This window comes from Protopterus annectens, chromosome 14.part0 (assembly GCF_019279795.1).
Source record: "Protopterus annectens isolate FY-2018-M chromosome 14.part0, PAN1.0, whole genome shotgun sequence".
Taxonomy (NCBI): Eukaryota; Metazoa; Chordata; order Ceratodontiformes; family Protopteridae; genus Protopterus; species Protopterus annectens.
Genome location: NC_056748.1, coordinates 927,766,444 through 927,793,006, shown reverse-complemented (window position 1 = coordinate 927,793,006; position 26,563 = coordinate 927,766,444).

Below are 26,563 nucleotides of genomic sequence, written 5' to 3'. Positions count from 1 at the left end.
CAACACTCAGTAGTTTATTTCTACCACATCTGTTGCAGAACAGCATCTCAGAATAAATTTATGAACAAAATCCTAAACCCTGTAGATAAATAAGTCATTTACATTTCAGTTTCAAACAGCTCAGACAGTGTGAGAATGAAATGCAACAAGAAAAGAAATTGTTTTGCACAGTATAACCAGCTGTGGCAGAAAATTAAATGTTAAGAGTTTCATAGGTTCATAGGTTGGTACTAGGCTATCGGCCCTAGGGCCTATGCAAGCCTAGCCATAACAATTCCCTGGCTATTTCTTCCCACACTATTTACTTCCTTGAACCCCAGGGTGACTGATGTGATCCCCGGGGTGAATTTCCTTTCTCCCATCCAATCATCAAGGTTCCTTTTGAAGAGGGACAAAGAGGCGCTCTGCTTGACATGTATGGGCAGTCTATTTCAGAGTTTGGGGAGTCTCTGGGTCAGAAATCTATCCCTCCAGCATGTTTTGTTTATTGTGATGACAAGGTTTAAATCCCTGGAGTGTGTGGTCCTGAGTTATTGGGATTTCTTTAAGTGTAGCATGTCCAGCAGCTCTGGGTTTGACATGGCCTTGTATGTTAAGCAGAAATCGCCTCGGAGTAGATGATATGCGACAGAGTATAGCTGGAGTTTTTTAGTCGGTCAGCATAGGGCATCTGCTTTAGGCCTGTGATTCTTTTAGTGTGGTATTTCTGCGGCCTTTCCAGTTGTTGCAGAAGTCTTGAGAGGTACATACCAAATGGGGTGTTGTATTCTATAATGGGTCTAATGTGGGATAAGTACAGTGGGACAATGACCTCCTTTTTTCTGGATGAAAAGCCCTTAGTGATGAGGTGTGCCACATAGAAGGATTTCCTGACTGTTGTGGCAATGTGGTTATTGAAGGTGAGACAGTAGTTGGTTTTCCTTTAATGAGCTTATCAGAAAAGGAGACTTTTCTAGACCAAATTGCTTCTGAAAGCCATTTAGAAATCCTTCATCTGGGGTTTAGCTGTACTACACTTCTGCATAGTAAACCTCAGATTTTATGAATTTATTAATGAACTACACTACTGAACTGCAATGGGTATGAATTTATTTTTAAAATACTATATTTTTTATTATATAGTATATTCAAATAATGTAATCTTACCGAGACACAGTACTTCACTTTCAGGTTGATTCTACTTACATATAACTTTGCAGTTTTGCCCCAAATGGCTCTTAAATATATAGGAAAAGTGAATCTATATTTTACAAGGAAAAGACCAATGTTAAAAAGCCTGCTAAGGTGGAATTACTTCAATAATTCTGACAGAAGTTTCACTTAATGAAGGGCAATCTCAGTTATACTAAACTCTGCTGAGCAAGGACGTCTGGGCTTCTGCATTGTCACAAATAAAATGCATTTATTTCACAATACCATTTGTGGACTTACTAATGTAATCATGAAGAGGACACATGTAATGTAGTCTCAACTTGTTTTATCGACTGGATTTTTAGGAAACCTGACTATAACACAGGTGACCTGATTCAACTCTCATGCCTGGCATCTAAAGAGCTGAGTCAAGGGTTAGGAAAGTTATCAGTTGGTTACACTAATCCGAGTGGAAGGGAAAGAGATCATAAGTAAAGAATGATATCCCCAATCGTGATGCTGGGTGTATGCATCCTAAGCTTACAAATACTAGGAAAAGCATCAGAAGATGTTCTATCCGCTAATGGCCTTACGTCATTGCACATTGGGGAAAAGGCAGAGAAATGGTGAGGCATAAAACAAAGACATCCTTCATGCTGCAAGTATGATCCTGCATTTAGATGTTTCACTCCCTTCAATGAGGTGGTGCAGCGATAGCATTGTCGCCTCACAGCAAGAGGTTCCCCCGTTCGATTCTCGGCTAGAGTGCCTTCTGTGTGGAGTCTGCACCTCCCCGCGGTCAAGTGGCATTTGAAAGACGTGTGAATGGGCGTGCCTTCATTGAAGGTTGAGCGTTGAGCTGGCACCTCGGCACCGTAAAAATCTACTGCCAATCATTAGCGGACCAGAGTTCCGATGTGGCGAACCCTAACCGGGAAAATCCAAAAGGAGAACAACAACTCCCTTCAATGACAATGAGAAAGGTATTGGATTAAGTTTAGAGGTCAGGAGTGTTTCCACACATTTTTGACCAAGGAGTAGCTAGAGTCAGTTAATGGTCTGCTGCAAAAGGGCAAAAAAATAAATAAGTAAAGGACCCTAGCTTCTTAATTAATTATTATTTATTTATTTATTTGGGGGGATCTGCTAACAGAACTTTAACAGAAGGCTTTGAAAAGCAGATTGCTCAAAGCTCTTCTGGCTATGACTTTTCACATCCTCACATTCTTTGCCTTCAGAACATGTAATTCACCTGGTAATCATTAAATCATTATCAAAATATGAATACAGATGTGAAAACAGATGACAAGTGAACGATACCTACTCTACTCACTGCAGTGCATCCTAGATAAAAAAAACTCAAGTGTTATTCTATTTCCCACACAATGGCCTTTTATTTAAGCTGAAAACATGTTGTGATGCCATAAAGGTGTCAAACGGGAATTTGTTAAAAAGGCACTATAGGTGTGCATGAATTAAGTAGCACTTTCTGATTACAGAACTGTAAAGAGCATTTATTTATTTAAATTTTTACTTTGGTGAGCAGGTGGGTGGATTGGTATGAGAAACCTTTTCCAACACAACAGGGTGCAAATACAAAATTACAAGGACACAGCAGAAAGGAGAACCATTTACTTACAGAAATGAGATGTTGATATAGATACAGGGTTCTACCTGAAGAAGCGAACAGCTTAAGAAGACCCGCAGAGTTGGATTCAGAAGATCGAAACGAAAGAGACCCGACGCGGTGGCAGAACATCGACATGGAAACAGACAGAAAAGATCGTCGACGAGTATCACAAATGATGACGTTAGGAAGGGGAAAGAGTAAGTGTGTGGTGTTGGCGTGTGGACGTTAGGTAGCAGGTGGGTTAAGTGTGAGATTGACGGTCTGTGATAGGGGTGGGTTAAGGATAGGTTAGGGTTAGGTTAGGGTGGGGGGGTGGGATAGGTAGGGGTTAGTTAGGGTTAGGAGGGGTGGGGTTAGTTAGGGTAGGGTAGGTTAGGGTGTTAGGGAGGCGGAGTAGGGTTTAGGGGTTAGGGGTGGTGTTAGTAGGTTAGGTTAGGATAGTGTAGGACAGTAGCGGACCTTAGGGTTAGGGTAAGGTTAGTAAGGGGCTGTGTGGGTTTTGTGTGTGTGTTGTGTGTTGTGTTGGTTGTGTGATGTTTTGTTTGTTTGTTTGTTTGTTGTTGTGGTGTGTGTGTGGTTTGGTTTCGTGTGGGTGTGTGTTTGGTTATTTAGCGTTATTGTTATGTGGTTTTTTCGTTTTATGGACTGTGGATATGTTATGTGTGTTGATGTATGTTTTTGGGTGTTTGTGTGGTTTCGGCTATGTCAGGTAGAACCAGATACAGCAGATCTTGGTAATAGAAAGAAGTTGTTATCCAAGAACTAAATCCACGTGTTTTCATGTTATACAATGCCAAACTGCTCATTCTTATGTGTTATACAGCAAAATACAGATCCATAACTTTGTACAGAGCAAACATTGTTAACATTTTGTAATGAACAGTCATGCCACTATTTGCATATTTACAGTCACATCACTATTTACATATTTACAGAAAGTATTTCCCCTTTGGAGGGGGTCAGAAGAATGTACTGTTACTTGCACCACAGGAGTTAAAAGGAAGAGCTTGACAGACAGATAAGATGGGGCAGAGATTAGTCATTGTCAAGAAGAAATGATAGGTTAATAGGTTCATAGGTATAGACTATGATAATGACCACCAGGGCCTTCATAAGCCTAGTTGTGCAATCCAACCCAATTGTGTCCCTGTGTATCATGGGCGTTTATTAGGAGGAGGTATGTTAGGAAATTCCTAGAGGTTATGTATGTGAGTTTGTGCCTTGTTGTCTGCCTCTGTCAGAAAAATAGGGGACAAACTCAGCATGAATTTCTGATTTCCCCATCCATTGCTTTAGTAGGATTAGGCATGGACTCTGCTTCACATTGATGGAGAGCCTGTTCCAGAGCATGGGGATCCTCTGAGACATATATCTGTCCTGCCAACATTTATGTCACAAGCAAAATTTAAATCATTGGATTTAGTGGTTCTGATATTGTTCGTTTTTCAACTGTGCAAAAGGTTCATCAGAGCTGGATCCAAGGATGCCTTATATACCAGACATATATCACCTCTTAGTAACCTGTAGTTGACACAGTACATAAATAGTGCTTTAAGACAATCCTTGCAGGACAATGTGTTTATACCCTGGATTCTCCTGGTAAAGAACTTTTATGTATAGGATCATAGAAGTTACAAGGCTATTGGTCCTGAGGCCCTTATAAGCCTAGCCAAGAGTTTAGCCCAAGCATAGACAAATCAGCACCCGATGCCCCTGTCCATCAGGTGGAATCCCATGGATGTATTTTCTATTTCCCATCCAGTTATCCAGATTGTGCTTAAAAAGGGGTAAAGAGGTACTCTGCCTGATGTGGAGAGGTAGTCTGTTTTGTTTTAAGATGTTCTACTAGCTTTTACCTGCAAAGAGGATATTAAGTCATTTGTCTAATTTATGGAAAAAAGAGTTTCAATTACCAGGGATAATTTTGTTGAAGCTTTTTGACTGGATATAAGTCAGAAATGGTATGGGAGTGTATCATTAGTGTTAAGCCCCCGTTATTATAACCTCTGAGAGAGTACAGGGAGGTTTTAATTTCTAGTTTGCTTCTTAGAGATGGGCAAACATCATTAGTTAGATTTTTAAAATGTAAATAATGGAAGAAGGGCAGATTTTGCCCTAAGTGGGAGCCAGTTGGCCACATGTAATGTAATCTGATGATGTTCAAGATGGGAGAGAGGATAATAAATCTACAGACAGAATTTACAGATGTTTACATTTTGCTGGCACTGTGGGATGAGTGGAGAGAGAGGAATGGGAGTGCATATTCTTATCTGGGTATGAAAGCATTTTTAGCAATGGCTTGGCTTTTTTGGTAAGGTAATTTAAGATGCAGTAAACTACTTTGAGCTGGGTAGAAACTTTAACAAATGCTAGGTCAGTGTGGAGTTTAAATGACAGTGATTGATCTAAAATAAGGTCAGGCTACTTGTACTTCTCTACTGCATCTCACCATTTGGAGTTCTTATTTGTATTGGGGAGGGATGAAGACAGTTTGTATTAAATTCCAAAAAAAAAACACAGAGGCTTTTTTAGACACATTCAGATTCAATTTCTTTCTTGCAAACCAATTGCATAGGAAAGAGAAGTCTGTTTGAAGTGAACTTTGGACTGATGTTGGGGAGCATGTGTGCTGTTCGTTCAGAAAAGAACATTTTACACTCTGTATATTCCATTGCAGACACTTACCATAGTTTTTCATGGTCTTGTATTGTGTAGCATTTTAAGGCAATGTAAGCCATGGTTTGTTATCAACTGGTAATTTCTTATTTTATTTGGTTGTGACCTGAATGCACATAGTTGGACAGATAGACAGAGCATGATATGAGGACTGCCTATATGGGTGTGGGCAGGAGGAAAAGAGGAGAGTCCAGTCCATACGTCTGTCTGATAAATGGACTGATGGTGGCTATCACATGGTTCAGCAAGTGAGAAAGTCACAAGATCATAAAAGAGTGACAAATATACAACTCAAGTAGACTTACTTCTAGTAAGGAAAAGGTACTGGGGTAGAGTAAGTTATTGCAAATTCATTCCCTGTAAGATAGTTAGTTCACAGCATTAATCACTGGTTGCCACAATCAGCTGCAAGCAATGGTCAGAGAAAGCTCTAAGGTCAATAAAGACTAGACTGAAGACTTGGACATTGACTGGAGAAAAAGCATAAGAGTTCAGAAATTACTCAGGCCTCTAGTCCCTTGTGAAGAACAGGAAATAGGTGGAGTTGAAGAAGAATGGAAGCTCTTCAAAACAGCATGTATATGGCCAAGCTAGGTATGGGAAATAAGGTACACAAGGAAAGATGGAGGTGGAATACAGAAGTCCAGGAAGTCATTAAAAGAAAGGAGTGCAAGAAAAATTGAGAGAAAAGAAGGAAAAGAAAATACAGACGAGGCCAAGAAGGAATACTGGTTGGATAACAAACAGGCTAATTTAGGAGCTGCAATAGCAAAGAACAAGGCATTGGAGGCACTCTACCAGCTTCTGGAAAGTGACTGGGTAGATGGCGCAAAGAAACTGTATCATAGGTTCATAGGTAAGTACTGGGCTATCTGCCCGAAGGCATATATTAGCCCAGCCACGTTATGCGGTATTCACCGCCCCTTTGGTTAGTTCCCTAGGCCCTTGATCTAGTAGCTAGTACCCTTGGCCCCTATCTAGTAGAGCTGTTGGTATTATCCCTGGTGTGAACTTTCTGTTATCCAACCACTCGTCAAGGTTCCTCTTGAAGAGTGATAGTGAGGGGCTCTGTCTTATGTAGATCGGGACCTTGTTCCTGTTGCAAGGCAAAGACATAAGGATAAAGAAGAAAGTCAGACACCCTTCATAAGGCCTGCCAGCAACAACCTGCTCATCAGCCACAGCACATCAAAAGCTTATGGAAGGACTGCTTCTAGAGCTTCTGAATGAAGAAAAACACACATGAGCTGCACTGCCCCAAGCATAGCCTAAGGTGAAAGATGAGAAGGAAACCACCCTAGAAGAAGTAAAAACAGGAATAAGAAAAATGAAGTCAAGGACAGCGACAGGCTCAGATGAGGGCATAGTAGATATTATCTAGATATTGGGTGAGACAGGGGAAAATGGCTCCTGAGGGTACTCACAGCAGTATTGTGAGAAATGTGCCCGCTAAATTATTGGAGAATATGCATACTAGTGCCAGTGTACAAGAACAAAGGGGATGTTCACAACTGTGGGACGTATCTAACTCTTGTCACACTGAAGGAAAGTTCTGGAGAGGGTGATTGATAAATGAACACCTGAAGTAATAAAAAGTAAGATGTGAGATTCCCTTCAGGATGCAGCACAAAGCTTGAGATGAGGAAAGACTGCATTTCTAGGCTTGGAGAAAGCATATGACAAGGTCCCAAGAAAGCTGATATGGACAGTCCTGTGGTGGTTTAAATTCCCAGAAACATTGGTAGAATTAGTGCAGGCTATGTACAAGGACCCAGTAACTCAAGTATGAACATTAATAGGTCTCACCAAAGAGTTGCCAGTGGGAGTGGGTATGCATCAGGGTTCGGCTCTGAGCCCACTGCTGTTCATAGTGGTGATGGTCTGCATCAACAAACAGGTCAGAGGGGAGAGATTAGCAAAGTTTATACATACAGACAATGTGATAATACTGGCAAACTCTGAGCAAGCACTTCAGCAAAGGACAGGCGAATGTTATGAAAAACTGAAGGCACATGGGATGAAAATGAGTACAGATAAGACAATTGTAATGGCAGCAAATGGAGGAAATCAGAAGAAGCTAAGAAATAGAAGGGAAAATAGCAGAACAGGTTAACAGCTTCACGAATTTGGCAGCAGTGGTTGAGGAGAAGGAAAGTCTGAATTAGGATGTCAAAGCTAGAAACAAAGGGGCTGCAGGCAACTGGCAAAAAGAGTCATGGGTAGTATATGATAGAAGAAAGTAAAAAAAGATGCAAAGTAAGGTATGCAAAACAGATGTGCAACCAGTAGTACTGAATAGTACAGAAACCTGGGCAGTAAGGGTAGAGTAATAGGGAAAGCTATATACAAAACAGATGTGCAACCAGTAGTACTGTATAGTACAGAAACCTGGGCAGTAAGGGTAGAGTAATAGGGAAAGCTATATAGAAAACAGATGTGCAACCAGTAATACTGTATAATACAGAAACCTGGGCAGTAAGGGTAGAGTAATAGGGAAAGCTATATACAAAACAGATGTGCAACCAGTAATACTGTATAATACAGAAACCTGGGCAGTAAGGGTAGAGTAATAGGGAAAGCTATATACAAAACAGATGTGCAACCAGAAGTACTGTATAGTACAGAAACCTGGGCAGTAAGGGTAGAGTAGTATTGAAGGATATATACAAAACCGATGTGCAACCAGAAGTACTGTATAATACAGAAACCTGGGCAGTAAGGGTAGAGTAGTAGGGAAAGCTATATACAAAACAGATGTGCAACCAGTAGTACTGTATAGTACAGAAACCTGGGCAGTAAGGGCAGAGTACTAGGGAAAGCTATATACAAAACAGATATGCAACCAGTAGTACTGTATAGTACAGAAACCTGGGCAGTAAGTGTAGAGTAGTAGGGAAAGCTATATACAAAACAGATGTGCAACCAGTAGTACTGTATAGTACAGAAACCTGGGCAGTAAGGGTAGAGTAGTGGGGAAAGCTATATACAAAACTGATGTGCAACCAGAAGTACTATATAATACAGAAACCTGGGCAATAAGGGTAGAGTAGTAGGGAAAGCTATATACATATCAGAAGTGCAACCGGAAGTACTGTATAATACAGAAACCTGAGCAGTAAGAGTAGAGTAGTAGGGAAAGCTATATACAAAACAGATGTACAACCAGTATTACGGTATAGTACAGAAACCTGGGCATTAAGGGTAGAGTAATAGGGAAAGCTATATACAAAACAGATGAGCAACCAGTAGTACAGTATATTACAGAAACCTGGGCAGTAAGGGTAGAGTAGTAGGGAAAGCTATATACAAAACAGATGTGCAACCAGTAGTACTGTATAGTACAGAAACCTGGGCAGTAAGGGTAGAGTAGTAGGGAAAGCTATATACAAAACTGATGTGCAACCAGACGTACTGTATAGTACAGAAACCTGGGCAGTAAGGGTAGAGTAGTAGGGAAAGCTATATACAAAACAGATGAGCAACCTGTACTACTGTATAGTACAGAAACCTGGGCAGTAAGGGTAGAGTAGTAGGGAAAGCTATATACAAAACCGATGTGCAACCAGTAGTACAGTATAGTACAGAAACCTGGGCAGTAAGGGTAGAGTAGTAGGGAAAGCTATAGACAAAACAGATGTGCAACCAGTAGTACTGTATAGTACAGAAACTTGGACAGTAAGGGTAGAGTAGTAGGGAAAGCTATATACAAAACAGATGTGCAACCAGAAGTACTGTATAGTACAGAAACCTGGGCGGTACGGGTAGAGTAGTAGGGAAAGCTATATACAAAACAGATGTGCAACCAGTAGTACTGTATAGTACAGAAAACTGGGCAGTAAGTGTAGAGTAGTAGGGAAAGCTATATACAAAACAGATGTGCAACCGGAAGTACTGTATAGTACAGAAACCTGGGCAGTAAGGGTAGAGTAGTAGGGAGAGCTATATACAAAACAGAAGTGCAACCAGTAGTACTGCATAGTACAGAAACCTGGGCAGTAAGGGTAGAGTAGTAGGGAAAGCTATATACGAAACAGATGTGCAACCAGAAGTATTGTATAGTACAGAAACCTGGGCAGTAAGTGTAGAGTAGTAGGGAAAGCTATATACAAAGCAGATGTGCAACCGGAAGTACTGTATAATATAGAAACCTGGGCAGTAAGGGTAGAGTAGTAGGGAAAGTGTTAAATAAATTTGTTAGAGTCAGACTGTAAAAATCATTGAGTTATTCAAAAAGAATGTCAATCAATAACAAACAATAATGCAGGAAAACTCAAGTATCTTAAAGCTCTAATGTACATTAGGAGGCAAAAAACCATACACAAAGTTTGTATAGAATTTTGACTGCTTTATTGACAGAAGACACCATTTTTATATATGTCATTATCAGTTTTGCCCACCTCACTGGCGTGGTCAGTGACAGGGTCTTTACATCATAGTAACTCATAAAAAAGTGCTGACATTGTGTTTTCCAAAAAGTCTTTTTCCCATGAGAATGTTACAGCCTTGCAAACACCTGGTCAGTCACGATGACCTCCTGAGGATGTAGCCAATTCAAGGTTCTCTGATTAGTTCGAATACAATAGATGTATGTCTTCTTTAATGCTTCTCTTTGTGTTCCTAGTTCCCAGCTGCGCACTATCAGAGATAGTGCGCACAAGGCTACTCTCCTGGTGGAGGCAGGAAAGAGGACACACATGCGAACAGATTTATTATTTTCTAACTTTGCAAAATAATCTTTACTTGAAAGACATGAGCCAGGCTGTGTTTGCAAGCTGCCAAGGTCAAATTTCTGATTACACTGCAGCTTGTGCTTCAAGCAATAATATGCAGGTTTATTTCTACTATTATTCTAGTAAGACAGAATTAAATGCATTATATACTACTTTTCAAAACTTTGTTCTCTATTATGGATTTAAGTACATTTATTCCTAACTAAAGCACACATTTCTCTATATATTTGACCACACAACTTATATGTGTTTGAATGTTTAAATACACATTTTCCTAAGCAGCACACATTGTAAATATATTTTTCTAGGCAGCATGTATGTAAATATATTTTCTAAGCAGCATGTATGGATTTTTCTAACATTCTCCCTCCTGTTAATGCATTTAATGCTATTTGAAACATAAACAGTATTATTTCATTTCTTAGCCTTTTCCTTTCAAGGACTCTCAGCTAAGTAAGTCATTTGTTTTATATTTCAGATAGACTTTCACTTGGTATCAACAAATTCAATTCCATATCTTGGTACATAGTTTCAGTCACTGATACATCAACTAAGTCTTTAACCAATTTTTTCACACAGGGTATCCCGCAGCAGACACATGCTCCAATTATGAGCAGTACCACACAAATTGCAATCAGAATGTTCATAAGGACCGACCCCACCCCCAAACAGATTCTGGAAAAAGTTCGTCAGTGGGTTTGGGCCTGGTTCCGCATTGCTGACACCTGCTGTATTACCTCCAGGTGATCATTAATTTCATGCTGGTTGTCTGGAATGTACGCACAGCATTCTTCTTTGATAAGCGCCACGTACCACCTCTGCGCTAGGGTGAAGTCGAGAGCCATTCGGTTCTGTAATACAACTGTTCTCATTGCATTCATTTCATCAGTCACAAGTTCAAGAGCGGAAAAAGTCGCATTGCTCATTACTTGAGGAGTTTTGACAATTTCCTCAGTTCCCAAATTGATTTGACTGCTCCGTAGGTTGGGAATATCCCAGCCCAGGATATAACACTGTCACCCAAGTCCATATGGGTCAATTTTTCTTTGTCCTTCACAGACGAATGATCCTTCCAGCTTGCTTCAATCTTACCCACTGGATTAGTAGGTTTTCTGACTGTATTTTCGGCTTGCTGAGCTACGTTTCTCACATTACGTATTTTACCCAGGGGCAATTCTGCAGTATGTCTTATGGCTGGAACCAGATAACCCAAAAAACAACTGCCGGACCAATTCTCAGGTAACCATTTATAGGCCTTTTTCCCACAAACAAAATAACAGTTTTCTACTTTTGTACTGATGCGGGTTAACCCTGAATGAAACATTTTCTTATCTATAACAGATAATTGTCTATATATTTCAGGAGTTTTTTGCACATCTCTCAATGTTGTTTTCATCAAGCTTAAGTATGAACCATAATTCGTGCTACAACTAGTACCTTGGTCTATAGGTTTTATATAACATTTGTAAGACACAGTTATGTTACAGTTACTCCAACCAAACAGGAGTGTATCATTTTTAACAAAACAAACAATTCCTTTCTGAGTAACAGGCAAATATAATGCCACTTTGTCTTGTGATCTCACAGTGCCTGTGTCAAATAACAGGTTTTCCCAAGTTTCATTTATTCCCAAGGGGACAGCAGACATCAAAAGTCCTCCATATGCTGTGGGTATTGCAGTACAAACCCAGCAATTTGAAACGTTCATAGTCTCTACATAAACTCGTTTCATAGCCAGGTATGTGTTAAAGTTTGGGTGCCAGTCTATAGCCAGTCCTTCATCACGTTTTATTAATTTCACATCTGTAGTTATATGCAAGAAAAACCATAACAACAAAAGGTTACTACAAACATAGTTATTAAGTGTATGATCAGTAGGCCAGTGAACCAATGTCTCTGGGGTTGTTTCACATTTTTATTCATTCTGCCTCTGGCCATCCTGTTCCTGTGGTATGTCCAAACTAAATTTCTTAACAGGTTTGCAGTGGGTTAAATGAACCCAAGATGATCTTTCAGCAATTTTCACTGCAGTGGGTGTTGCCAATAGTACCTGGTACGGACCTTCCCACTTTGGACTCGCCCAGTTCTTTCTCTTTATGATTTTCAGCCAAATCCAGGACCCCGGGGTCAGCACGGCCTCTGGTTTTGCTTCTTGTTTATCTGAAAAAGAGTTCAACTGCAAAACAGTCTTATTTGTTAATAACTTCTTCATATAACTAGCTAATGAGCCATCGGCCTCCAGCTCTGCAGGCATGAGGGCCTTCCATTGTGGCACACAATATGCCCTTCCAAACACTATCTCAAAAGGGGTCAAGCCCTTTACATTTGGGACAGTTCTCATGCTCAGCAGTGCTAAAGGCAGACAGCAAATCCAAGTTTTCTGAGTCTCACTCATTAATTTTCTCAACTTGTTTTTCAAGATTCCATTGTACCTTTCCACCAGCCCTGCTGACTGAGGGTGATAAGCACAATGGTTTTTCAAAGAAATCCCAAAAAATCTCCCAAGCTGTTGAACTGTCTGGTTTACAAAATGTGTTCCATTGTCACTATAAATTCTTTCCGGTATGCCAAATCTAGGAATAATTTCTTTTACTAGGGCTTTTGCTACTGTTGCTGCATCCGGATTTCTAGTTGGAAAAGCTTCTACCCATTTTGAAAACATATCTATGATCACTAAACAGTATTTTTTCCCTTCACATTTATTCAGTTCTATGAAATCCATACAAATAGTATGGAACGGGTAGGGTGGTGTTGGAAAGCTCCCTCGCTTTGGTTTAAATGCTCCCTGTGTATGATGCTTGCTACAAATATGACATGTTGCAAAATTTTTGTGTATAATTCGTAAATCCGTATGTTTGGAATGTTTTGTTAACTAACTGTACCATCCCCCCTGTTGAGACATGGCTCTGCCCATGACTCAACAAAGCTGCATATCTAAATAAATTAGATGGCAATATGGGCTTTTCTCTTTGGAGATGTACAGTCCCTCTTTAAGGATTGCTCCTCGTTTTATCCACTTTTGCTTTTCTGCTTTTGTAGCTAATGTCTGCATTGTTTTCAACATGTCTAAATCAAGAGTCTCAGAAGGTTGTAGTTCTTCATTTAAAAGCACAGTTTCTGGGTCTGAGGCAGCTTGCTTCGCAGCTGCATCAGCCCGAGCATTCCCATTTGTGATTCTATCTTGTTGTTTGGTATGGGCTGCACATTTACAGATAGCTATTCTAGTGGGTAACTGAATAGAATCTAGCAGGTTCAAAATCAATTGTGCATGATTAATCGGCTTGCCAGTAGATGTTATCATTCCCCTGTTTTTCCATTGTTGTGCAAAGACATGCACTGTGGAGAAAGCATACTGACTGTCAGTATATATGTTAACACATTTGTCTTTTGCCAGAGTGCAAGCACGTGTCAAAGCTATCAATTCTGCTGCTTGAGCTGACAGGTTATGTTGCAGGGTTGTGCTTCTATGATTTCGTCATCAGTTACTACTGCATAACCCACTAGGTTTTTTCCTGTAGGACCTCGTCTACAGGACCCATCTACAAAAAATGTCACCTCTGCGTCAGCTAAAGGTACATCAGTAAGATCTTGTCTGGGTGTGGTTATTTGTTCCACTTCCTGTAGGCAGCTGTGCGGTGTGCCATCCACAGGAATCGGAAGTAATGTCGATGGATTTAATGTTGTACATCGTTCAATTGTCATATGGGGTTGACTCAATAGTATGGTCATGCAAGAAAGATGTCTGGCAGGGGATAAAAATGCTATTTTTTCTTGCAATAAAATTATTGCAACTGCATGAGGTACTCTCAACGTGAGAGGATGAAATAATACCACTGAGGCTGAAGCTTGCACTGCCATAGCTGCTGCGACTACTGCTTGTACGCAGGGTGGTAATGATCGTGCCACCGGATCTAACTGTGATGAATAGTAAGCTATGGGGCGTTGCTTGCCGCCATGTTGTTGCGTCAGTACTGACGTCATATATCCCTGCCTACAATCTACAGTTTGGAAAAATCTCTTATGGTAATTCGGAAGCCCTAAAACTAATGATGAAGCTATCAGTTGTTTTAGTCTACAAAAGGCTGCTTCTGCTTCTGGAGTCCAGTGCAGTATTTCTTGTGCTGCCATTGGTGTTTTAAATATTAAATCAGCCAATGGAGCCGTTTCTAAAGCATAATTCGGTATCCAACTTCGACAAAAATTAGTCGTTCCCAAGAAGGACATCATTTCCTTTTTGGTAGTTGGTCTAGGTGCTTGTAAGATAGCTGTTTTCCGATCTTCATCTAATGTTCTACCTTCTTTGGATATCACATATCCCAGGTATTTAACCTGTTCTTTCCAAAGTTGCAATTTATGTTTGTTCACTTTATGCCCCTGCTCCGCTAAGAATTTCAACAATGCTATTGTATCTTCCCTACACTGCTGCTGGGTAGGGGCTGCAAGCAGGATGTCATCTACATAAAGTAGTACTTGGCTGCCCCCTGGTGGAGAAAACCCTGCCAGGTTGCTAGCCATCTCTTGTGCGAATATTGTTGGACTTTCACTATATCCCTGTGGTAGTCGAGTGTACGTATACCTCTTGCCCTGAAATGTAAATGCAAACCAATGCTGGCTGTCAGGGTGGATAGGTATTGAAAAAAATGCATTGCTAATATCTACCACGGTGAAGTATTTTTGTTGCGGTTTCAAATCGTTTAATAAGGTATGTGGGTCTGGCACCGTAGGTGCTCTTGGTATTACCGAATCATTTACAGCTTGCAAATCTTGTACCATCCGCCATTCCCCGTTTGCTTTTTTTACAGGAAATAGAGGAGTATTACATGGTGAATCTAAAGATTCCACCAGTATCCCTTTCTTAAGTAATGCCATTATGATAGGTTTGATTCCCTGTTCCACATCCATACTCAAAGGATATTGTCTTTTCTTGGTCTAAAGGCTGATTTTGGTGTAATAACTACTGGCCCTGCTGTTGAATAAGTCCTACATCTGATTTTCCTGTTGACCAAAGAACATTTGGTATTTCACTCAAAGCTTTTTCTTCTTCTTCTATCAAGAACGCCAGTCAGCTGTTTTCACTCTGTTGTAAGTGTACAGCTGGGCGTGCTTGTGTTAACCAATTCAGTTTCTGTTTCTGTACTCCTAAGTCCGATAATTCTGAGTCAGTTAGTCTCTCCCATCCTGTCACTTTGTCACCCAAGTCTACCCACCTAACATTCTTGTTTTTGGTTAGGCTAACATGTGGTAGTTTATTGGATTTGTACAATTCCAAAAACTCCTGAGGTAACGAACAACTCACTACACTGTTGCCCTCAGTGTCCCAGTATAGGGTCCGTAGTACCAGTCTATTTGCAGGATTCCTGAACAACTTTTGTTCGTATTCTTTATCAGGTCCTGGTGTGCTACAATAATATAGGGTACAATGTAATAAATGTTGCTGGTCAACATCGAGGGGAGGCACCTTGCTGGTGGCTACATTCATCAGTTCCTTGGTCACTGCCCCTGGACCGGTTGTAACCAGATCCTGGCTGTACCAATAATAAGCCTCACCCTCCGACCGTACTACAAAAGTATCAGTTTGTCTCTGTGCTTCCATACCGTTCATGGTAGGGACTACTGCTATGCCAAAAAGTTGCATAAGATCTCTTCCTAATAAGTTCATGGGGCATTTGGCAGAAAGTACTATTTTACTTCTTTGGGTCATGCCCGAGACAGGGTCAGTTATTGCTATATCATGGGAAAGAGGTTCCCTGTACAGCTGTCCGTTTGCTGCTTTCACTAATATGTAATCAGGTGACTCAGAATGTTCCGGTAACTTTGAAGGATGTATCAAAGTTCGTGATGCCACTGAATCACACAAAATTTGACTTCTCTCCCTTCCACCAGAAGTGTAACTTCGGTTTCGTGTCTGCTAAATAGAGCTCTAAGCTCAGTAATGCCAGATCTAAAACTTCACTCTCCCAACTTCTACATCCGGTTGCATGTCATTTATTTCTTCTAAGGTATTTACATCATTCCCCTGCTCATTAGTCTCTCCTGGTGACTGCTGAGCAGCATAACTGTCATATAGTCAATCCTCATCTTCCTTATCCTTTTTCCGCAGGTGCCTTGCTCCTGCAATCCCTTGCCAAATGTCCCTTCTTACCGCAATTGAAGCATTCACCTTTTTTCTTTCTGCTCTCATAAATTTCTGAGTTTCTGTCAGAGCGTTTGTTACCCTGAGTATTTTGCTTACCCTTTTTGGCTGCTTGTACTACAAAAACTTCCGCACCGTCTTCAGCTGTGAAGACCTGCGTTTTCTTTTTCTTTTTACTGTTAAAATGTTTTTCGGCATGTCTAGCATACTCTAACAAGGCTTGAAGCCTACTTGTTCGATGATCTATCATGTGCTTCGTGATGAAGCTATTGATAGGGGCAATACAACCTTTCAAAATGCATTCTTCAATTGTTGTTCATATGAGCTATCATTCTTTTGATTTTCAGGAACAGGCATGCCACTATGGTTATTAAAACATTCTAATAATCTACCATAGTATGCATCCACTGTTTCATTATCTCGTTGTATGCATTGATTAATGCAAGTCCAGTCTGCCCTAGGTTTCCATTTTTCAGTAATGCGGTCTGTAAGACCCTTCAATCTAGTATCTAGTTCTGCGTCATTATGTGGGAGTGGCCTGTGTTTAGCGTCACGGGCATTCCAGGCCACAAATCATGTGCCAGTCTGGACCTAAAATTTGTCTAACTACTCTTTCAACCTCTTCCCCATTTAAGTGGTAACTCAATCTCATACCCTGTAAATCCTGTAGAAATTTCTCAAAGTTAATTTTTGGATGGGGAATTCCTTCTGTAGCTTTTCGGATGTCTTCCGGTGTCCATGGTCTATACACTAAGAGAGTTGAGGCCTGGCCCTCCTGTCCTGCCTGTGGGTTTGGTACTTCTATTAATGGACAGATTTCCTCACTCTCATCTAATAAACTTCCGCTTGGTTGAACATCTATAAGCGTTTGACGTGTTCGGGATCTAGTCGATAGGTTCTCTTATAAATGGTTGTCTTAATATCCCTGTTGTCTCTGGGTAACGTGGGGGGGGGTTCAGCCCGCCCTCCCGCTTCATATTCTGAGTAAGGCATCGGTGGACGTGGTAGGGGAGGGACCGATGCTACTATTATGTTATTATCCTCTTTGTCTAAAAATAATGCCTTTGCATTTTTATTTTTCTGTTCCCTTCGGTTCACTTCCTCAATCCACCTATGTGCTTGAGGAACACCCAACTGTTGTTGTTTTTGCCTGACCTTCTGCGTCAGATTTTAACTGTTTCAAAAGTTTTACTAATGACATTTTATCTAATTTACCATCAAAGTCATACTTGTTAACCCATTTTGAAAAATATCTCACATTATCTGCTCTCTGTAATTGCATATATTTTGCATCTTCTGTTAGGGGCGGGTCACGTGACCCTTTAGTGCATTCATTTCCCATGTCTCTGAAAGAAAAAAAGAGAGAGAGAAAAACAGAACTGTTACGTAACCTTTTCTCTTGTACCACGTGGTATCTTATTCCCCGTATTCACAGTAGTGTCTAGAATGACTGTTTACTTTGCTTTGTTTTATTTCCTGATCTATGACTCAAGATACAATACTTGACTACCTCTCTCCTGCTATCACAAACCTTAGCAATAGCACAGTGTAACCTGGTCCCGATCTAAAACAAAACAAAGAGAGGAATTCTGCTTACCGAGCCTCCTGCTTATGTTTGATATGCTTTTTAGGACCCAGTTTTCCGCTTTTCGGCCACAGATCAGACAAGTGGACAGCCTCTTTGGGCACGACAATTCAGTCGGAGGTCTTTCCTTCTTCTGCGCAGATTTCGGTACCACCTATATATTCTGACCTGTAGCTTACCAAGGGAATTCCGGCACGATTAGGACCAAGATGTTAAATAAATTTGTTAGAGTCAGACTGTAAAAATCATTGAGTTATTCAAAAAGAATGTCAATCAATAACAAACAATAATGCAGGAAAACTCAAGTATCTTAAAGCTCTAATGTACATTAGGAGGCAAAAAACCATACACAAAGTTTGTATAGAATTTTGACTGCTTTATTGACAGAAGACACCATTTTTATATATGTCATTATCAGTTTTGCCCACCTCACTGGCGTGGTCAGTGACAGGGTCTTTACATCATAGTAACTCATAAAAAAGTGCTGACATTGTGTTTTTCAAAAAGTCTTTTTCCCATGAGAATGTTACAGCCTTGCAAACACCTGGTCAGTCACGATGACCTCCTGAGGATGTAGCCAATTCAAGGTTCTCTGATTAGTTCGAATACAATAGATGTATGTCTTCTTTAATGCCTCTCTTTGTCTTCCTAGTTCCCAGCTGCGCACTATCAGAGATAGTGCGCACAAGGCTACTCTCCTGGTGGAGGCAGGAAAGAGGACACACATGCGAACAGATTTATTATTTTCTAACTTTGCAAAATAATCTTTACTTGAAAGACATGAGCCAGGCTGTGTTTGCAAGCTGCCAAGGTCAAATTTCTGATTACACTGCAGCTTGTGCTTCAAGCAATAATATGCAGGTTTATTTCTACTATTATTCTAGTAAGACAGAATTAAATGCATTATATACTACTTTTCAAAACTTTGTTCTCTATTATGGATTTAAGTACATTTATTCCTAACTAAAGCACACATTTCACTATATATTTGACCACACAACTTATATGTGTTTGAATGTTTAAATACACATTTTCCTAAGCAGCACACATTGTAAATATATTTTTCTAGGCAGCATGTATGTAAATATATTTTCTAAGCAGCATGTATGGATTTTTCTAACAGAAAGCTATATACAAAACAGAAGTGCAACCAGTAGTACTGTATACTACAGAAACCTGGGCAGTAAGGGTAGGGTAGTAGGGAAAGCTATATACAAAACCGATGTGCAACCAGTAGAACTGTATAGTACAGAAACCTGGGCAGTAAGGGTAGAGTAGTAGGGAAAGCTATATACAAAACAGATGTGCAACCAGTAGTACAGTATAGTACAGAAACCTGGGCAGTAAAGGTAGAGTAGTAGGGAAAGCTATATACAAAACTGATGTGCAAACAGAAGTACTGTATAGTACAGAAACCTGGGCAGTAAGGGTAGAGTAGTAGGGAAAGCTATATACAAAACTGATGTGCAACCAGAAGTACTGTATAGTACAGAAACCTGGGCAATAGGGGTAGAGTAGTAGGGAAAGCTATATACATAACAGATGAGCAACCAGTAGTACTGTATAATACAGAAACCTGGGCAATAAGGGTAGAGTAGTAGGGAAAGCTATATACAAAACAGATGTGCAAGCAGTAGTACTGTATAGTACAGAAACCTGGACAGTAAGGGTAGAGTAGTAGGGAAAGCTATATACAAAACAGATGTACAACCAGAAGTACTGTATAGTACAGAAACCTGGGCAGTACGGGTAGAGTAGTAGGGAAAGCTATATACAAAACAGATGTGCAACCAGTAGTACTGTATAGTACAGAAAACTGGACAGTAAGTGTAGAGTAGTAGGGAAAGCTATATACAAAACAGATGTGCAACCGGAAGTACTGTATAGTACAGAAACCTGGGCAGTAAGGGCAGAGTAGTAGGGAGAGCTATATACGAAACAGAAGTGCAACCAGTAGTACTGCATAGTACAGAAACCTGGGCAGTAAGGGTAGAGTAGTAGGGAAAGCTATATACGAAACAGATGTGCAACCAGAAGTATTGTATAGTACAGAAACCTGGGCAGTAAGTGTAGAGTAGTAGGGAAAGCTATATACAAAACAGATGTGCAACCGGAAGTACTGTATAATACAGAAACCTGGGCAGTAACGGTAGAGTAGTAGGGAAAGCTATATACAAAACAGAAGTGCAACCAGTAGTACTGTATACTACAGAAACCTGGGCAGTAAGGGTAGGGTAGTAGGGAAAGCTATATACAAAACAGATGTGCAACCAGTAGTACTGTATAGTACAGAAACCTGGGCAGTAATTGTAGAGTAATAGGGAAAGCTATATACAAAACAGATGTGCTACCAGTAGTACTGTATAGTACAGAAACCTGGGCAGTAAGGGTAGAGTAGTAGGGAAAGCTATATACAAAACAGATGTGCAACCAGTAGTACAGTATAGTACAGAAACCTGGGCAGTAAGGGTAGAGTAGTAGGGAAAGCTATATACAAAACTGATGTGCAACTAGAAGTACTGTATAGTACAGAAACCTGGGCAGTAAGGGTAGAGTAGTAGGGAAAGCTATATACAAAACTGATGTGCAACCAGAAGTACTGTATAGTACAGAAACCTGGGCAGTAAGGGTAGAGTAATAGGGAAAGCTATATACAAAACAGATGAGCAACCAGTAGTACTGTATAGTACAGAAACCTGGGCAGTAAGGGTAGAGTAGCAGGGAAAGCTATATACAAAACCGATGTGCAACCAGTAGTACTGTATAGTACAGAAACCTTGGCAGTAAGTGTAGAGTAGTAGGGAAAGCTATATACAAAACAGATGTGCAACCAGAAGTACTGTATAGTACAGAAACTTGGGCAGTACGGGTAGAGTAGTAGGGAAAGCTATATACAAAACAGATGAGCAACCAGTAGTACTGTATAGTACAGAAACCTGGGCAGTAAGGGTAGAGTAGTAGGGAAAGCTATATACAAAACAGATGTGCAACCAGAAGTACTGTATAGTACAGAAACCTGGGCAGTAAGGGTAGAGTAGTAGGGAGAGCTATATACAAAACAAATGTGCAACCAGTAGTACTGTATACTAAAGAAACCTGGGCAGTAAGGGTAGAGTAGTAGGGAAAGCTATATACAAAACAGATGTGCAACCAGTAATACTGTATAATACAGAAACCTGGGCAGTAAGGGTAGAGTAATAGGGAAAGCTAAATACAAAACAGATGTGCAACCAGCAGTACTGTATAGTACAGAAACCTGGGCAGTAAGGGTAGAGTAGTAGGGAAAGCTATATACGAAACAGATGTGCAACCAGAAGTATTGCATAGTACAGAAACCTGGGCAGTAAGGGTAGAGTAGTAGGGAGAGCTATATACAAAACAGATGTGCAACCAGTAGTACTGTATACTAAAGAAACGTGGGCAGTAAGGGTAGAGTAGTAGGGAAAGCTATATACAAAAGAGACGTGCAACCAGTAGCACTGTATAGTACAGAAACCTGGGCAGTAAGGGTAGAGTAGTAGGAAAGCTATATACGAAACAGATGTGCAACCAGAAGTATTGTATAGTACAGAAACCTGGGCAGTAAGGGTAGAGTAGTAGGGAAAGCTATATACAAAACAGATGTGCAACCAGTAGTACTGTATATTACAGACACCTTGGCAGTAAAGGTAGAGCAGTAGGGAAAGCTATATATGAAATAGATGTGCAACCAGAAGTACTGTATAGTACAGAAACCTGGGCAGTAAGGGTAGAGTAGTAGGGAAAGCGATATGCAAAGCAGATGTGCAACCAGTAATACTCTATAGTACAGAAACCTGGGCAGTAAGGGTAGAGTAGTAGGGAAAGCTATATACGAAACAGATGTGCAACCAGTAGTACTGTATAGTACAGACACCTGGGCAGTAAGGGTAGAGTAGTAGGGAAAGCTATATACAAAACAGATGTGCAACCAGCAATACTGTATAGTACAGAAACCTGGGCAGTAAGGGTAGAGTAGTAGGGAAAGCTATATACAAAACAGATGTGCAACCAGTAGTACTGTAAAGTACAGAAACCTGGGCAGTAACAGAAGAATAGTAGGGAAAGCTATATACAAAACAGATGTGCAACCGGAAGTACTGTATAATACAGAAACCTTTGGCAGTAAGGGTAGAGTAGTAGGGAAAGCTATATACAAAACAGATGTGCAACCAGAAGTACTGTATAGTACAGAAACCTGGGCAGTAAGGGTAGAGTAGTAGGGAGAGCTATATACAAAACAGATGTGCAACCAGTAGTACAGTATAGTACAGAAACCTGGGCAGTAAGGGTAGAGTAGTAGGGAAAGCTATATACAAAACTGATGTGCAACCAGAAGTACTGTATAGTACAGAAACCTGGGCAGTAAGGGTAGAGTAGTAGGGAAAGCGATATGCAAAGCAGATGTGCAACCAGTAATACTCTATAGTACAGAAACCTGGGCAGTAAGGGTAGAGTAGTAGGGAAAGCTATATACGAAACAGATGTGCAACCAGTAGTACTGTATAGTACAGACACCTGGGCAGTAAGGGTAGAGTAGTAGGGAAAGCTATATACAAAACAGATGTGCAACCAGCAATACTGTATAGTACAGAAACCTGGGCAGTAAGGGTAGAGTAGTAGGGAAAGCTATATACAAAACAGATGTGCAACCAGTAGTACTGTAAAGTACAGAAATCTGGGCAGTAACAGAAGAATAGTAGGGAAAGCTATATACAAAACAGATGTGCAACCGGAAGTCCTGTATAATACAGAAACCTGGGCAGTAAGGGTAGAGTAGTAGGGAAAGCTATATACAAAACAGATGTGCAACCAGAAGTACTGTATAGTACAGAAACTTGGGCAGTACGGGTAGAGTAGTAGGGAAAGCTATATACAAACCAGATGTGCAACCAGTAGTACAGTATAGTACAGAAACCTGGGCAGTAAGGGTAGAGTAATAGGGAAAGCTATATACAAAACAGATGTGCAACCAGTAGTACTATATAATACAGAAACCTGGGCAGTAAGGGTAGAGTAGTAGGGAAAGCTATATACAAAACTGATGTGCAACCAGAAGTACTGTATAGTACAGAAACCTGGGCAGTAAGGGTAGAGTAATAGGGTAAGCTATATACAAAACAGACGTGCAACCAGTAGTACTGTATAGTACAGAAACCTGGGCAGTAAGGGTAGAGTAGTAGGGAAAGCTATATACAAAACAGATGTGCAACCAGAAGTACTGTATAGTTCAGAAACCTGGGCAGTAAGGGTATAGTACTAGGGAAAGCTATATATGAAACAGATGTGCAACCAGTAGTACTGTATAGTACAGAAACCTGGGCAGTAAGGGTAGAGTAATAGGGAAAGCTATATACAAAACAGATGTGCAACCAGTAGTACAGTATAGTACAGAAACCAGGGCAGTAAGTGTAGAGTAGTAGGGAAAGCTATATACGAAACAGATGTGCAACCAGTAGTACTGTATAGTACAGAAACCTGGGCAGTAAGGGTAGAGTAGTAGGGAGAGCTATATACAAAACAGATGTGCAACCAGAAGTACTGTATAGTACAGATACTTGGGCAGTACGGGTAGAGTAGTAGGGAAAGCTATATACAAAACAGATGTGCAACCAGAAGTACTGTATAGTACAGAAACCTGGGCAGTAAGGGTAGAGTAGTAGGGAAAGCTGTATACAAAACAGATGTGCAACCAGTAGTACAGTATAGTACAGAAACCTGGGCAGTAAGGGTAGAGTAGTAGGGAAAGCTAGATACAAAACAGATGTGCAACCAGTAGTACTGTATAGTACAGGAACCTGGGCAGTAAGTGTAGAGTAGTAGGGAAAGCTATATACAAAACTGATGTGCAGCCAGAAGTACTGTATAGTACAGAAACCTGGGCAGTAAGGGTAGAGTAATAGGGTAAGCTATATACAAAACAGATGAGCAACCAGTAGTACTGTATAGTACAGAAACCTGGGCAGTAAGGGTAGAGTAGTAGGGAAAGCTATATACAAAACAGATGTGCAACCAGTAGTACTGTATAGTACAGAAACCTGGGCAGTAAGGGTAGAGTAATAGGGAAAGCTATATACAAAACAGATGTGCAACCAGTAGTACAGTATAGTACAGAAACCAGGGCAGTAAGTGTAGAGTAGTAGGGAAAGCTATATACGAAACAGATGTGCAACCAGTAGTACTGTATAGTACAGAAACCTGGGCAGTAAGGGTAGAGTAGTAGGGAAAGCTATATACAAAACAGATGTGCAACCAGTAGTACTGTATAGTACAGACACCTGGGCAGTAAGGGTAGAGTAGTAGGGAAAGCTATATACAAAACAGATGTGCAACCAGTAGTACTGTATAGTACAGAAACCTAGGCAGTAAGGGTAGAGTAGTAGGGAAAGCTATATACAAAACAGATGTGCAACCAGTAGTACAGTATAGTACAGAAACCTGGGCAGTAAGGGTAGAGTAGTAGGGAAAGCTATATACAAAACAGATGTGCAACCAGTAGTACAGTATAGTACAGAAACCTGGGCAGTAAGGGTAGAGTAGTAGGGAAAGCTATATACAAAACAGATGTGCAACCAGTAGTACTGTATAGTACAGAAACCTGGGCAGTAAGTGTAGAGTAGTAGGGAAAGCTGAAGGTGATGGAAATGAAGTTCCTGAGACAGAAGGTAGGATGTACTCTGTGGACAGATGGAGAAATGAGGAAATCAGAGCAGAAGCTGCAGTAACTCCAGTTTCAGAGGAGGTCAAAGAGAATATATTTTGGTGGTTCAGGCAAATATGCAGATAAGTTGAAGAAAATCTGGTGAAGAATATTTGTGACATCCAAGAAGATGTCAAGAAAAAATGAGGGCATCTAATAAAAACGAGGATGGATTGTTTGAGAGAAGGCCTAAAATAGTTAGGCATGACTGTTGAACAAGGTAGGAGATTGACACTGAATCAAGAGAGCTGTTTACAGCTGACACTATCCCCCGAACCCACATAGGAAAAAAAAAATGGGGACAAGGTAGTTGATTGTGAGGATGATGATTTATGTATTTATTTTCATTTCCATTTCTTAATTGGGTAGTCCAGCTGAGCAGGCGTGCATTTTTAGCTTTTTTTAGAGGAAGTCTGGGAAGAAAAGCTTGATAGCATTATAACAAATAATAGAATATGAGTCTCTATCAGATCATCGAGTTTTCAGAAACTTGAAATTCATATGGTCGAGACCATATGATAGTTTCCGAAAACTCGAACATCCAAAAAAACACCATAAAACTAACTCTTGTTACATTTTTGCAGGGGGCAAGCCCCCTTTCACCCTCACACCCCCTGCAAATTAAATATACTAACTCTGAGATTGCACTACAGTGGAGAAAAGGGTAAATGTTCTGTTCCTCACTGTACCACGATCTCCATTCAAAACCTTGCAGTTTTCAGAAACTCAGTCATATGATCTCGACCATATGAATTTCAAACTTCTGAAAACTCAATCATCTGATGGGGATCCTAGAATATTTATATAGATAGATAGATTGTAACAACAATTTAAACATTCAGCTTGAGTAATGTGTCCTAGACAAATATATTACCAGAATGTAAGGGCACAGAGTTTAAGAAATCATAATGTGTTCTTAGGAATGAAGAGAGGGAAAAGAAAGCAGAATGCAGTAAAGATTCTAGTAGTAAGAACTACATGAAATAGGAAATAATTTTAAAAGGTTGGACAATAGTAACTGAGTTGTAGTTAAGTAGAAGTGAGCAGCTGACAGAAATAGACTGATAGTATGAGAGTGTCAGGTATAAGGCCAATCCTAGATTGAGGCTAAATAAACATTTAATCTTTGGAGAAATGTGTTATGATTGGATTCATTTCTGATGTCTGGAGTGATGGACTTCCATAGTTTAGTTGCATGAATTCAGTATAAGGAGTCACTGTATTGATTATTTGATTTAATTACTTTGAGGAGGTATTAAATTTGTGATCTTAGGCTTCTGACTGCAATGTGATTTGCTCCACAGTTGTAAATATTGCTAGGCATGTATTAGGTTTGAATGATGTGTTGCTGATGATTTTAACTGATAAGTGATTTAGGTCTAGTCATTTGATTTTTTGTAAGGATGTACCATGGTGAATTTTGTTGGAGAAGGTAGCCACAAATTTAGTGACCTTGTAACAAGGTTAGTCTAGCTTTATTTTATTTGTTTGTTTACGTTTGTTTACTTGGATGGTCGACTGGGTGATATCCAATTTTCAACAGAGGCCCAGGGACAAAAGCTCCAGAAAAAGTACATTAATTATTACAAAGAACATTTACAGAGAACAATATCTGGAGATTATACAATCTTTAGAGAATCTTACAAAGGCAAAAATTTAACAGAGAACAATATTTAGAAAGTTTTACAAAGAAACACAATGCAAGAAAGATACTAAAACTTTACAACAGACACAAATTACAGAGCAAAAATAAGGTACTTTTTGCATACAGAGATTTGTTTTTGTGACAAATAGTAGTCAGAGGCTGTAGAGTTTAGTTTTGCATGTAAATGATTAGTCAACTGTATGTGTGAAGGCAGGCATTGTGAGCTAAGTCTACTGTATGTGACATAAAGGGATGCTGAGGAAAGGGAGACAAGCTAGAGGGGATAGAAAGTAGACAGGTAGGATAAATAGGAGA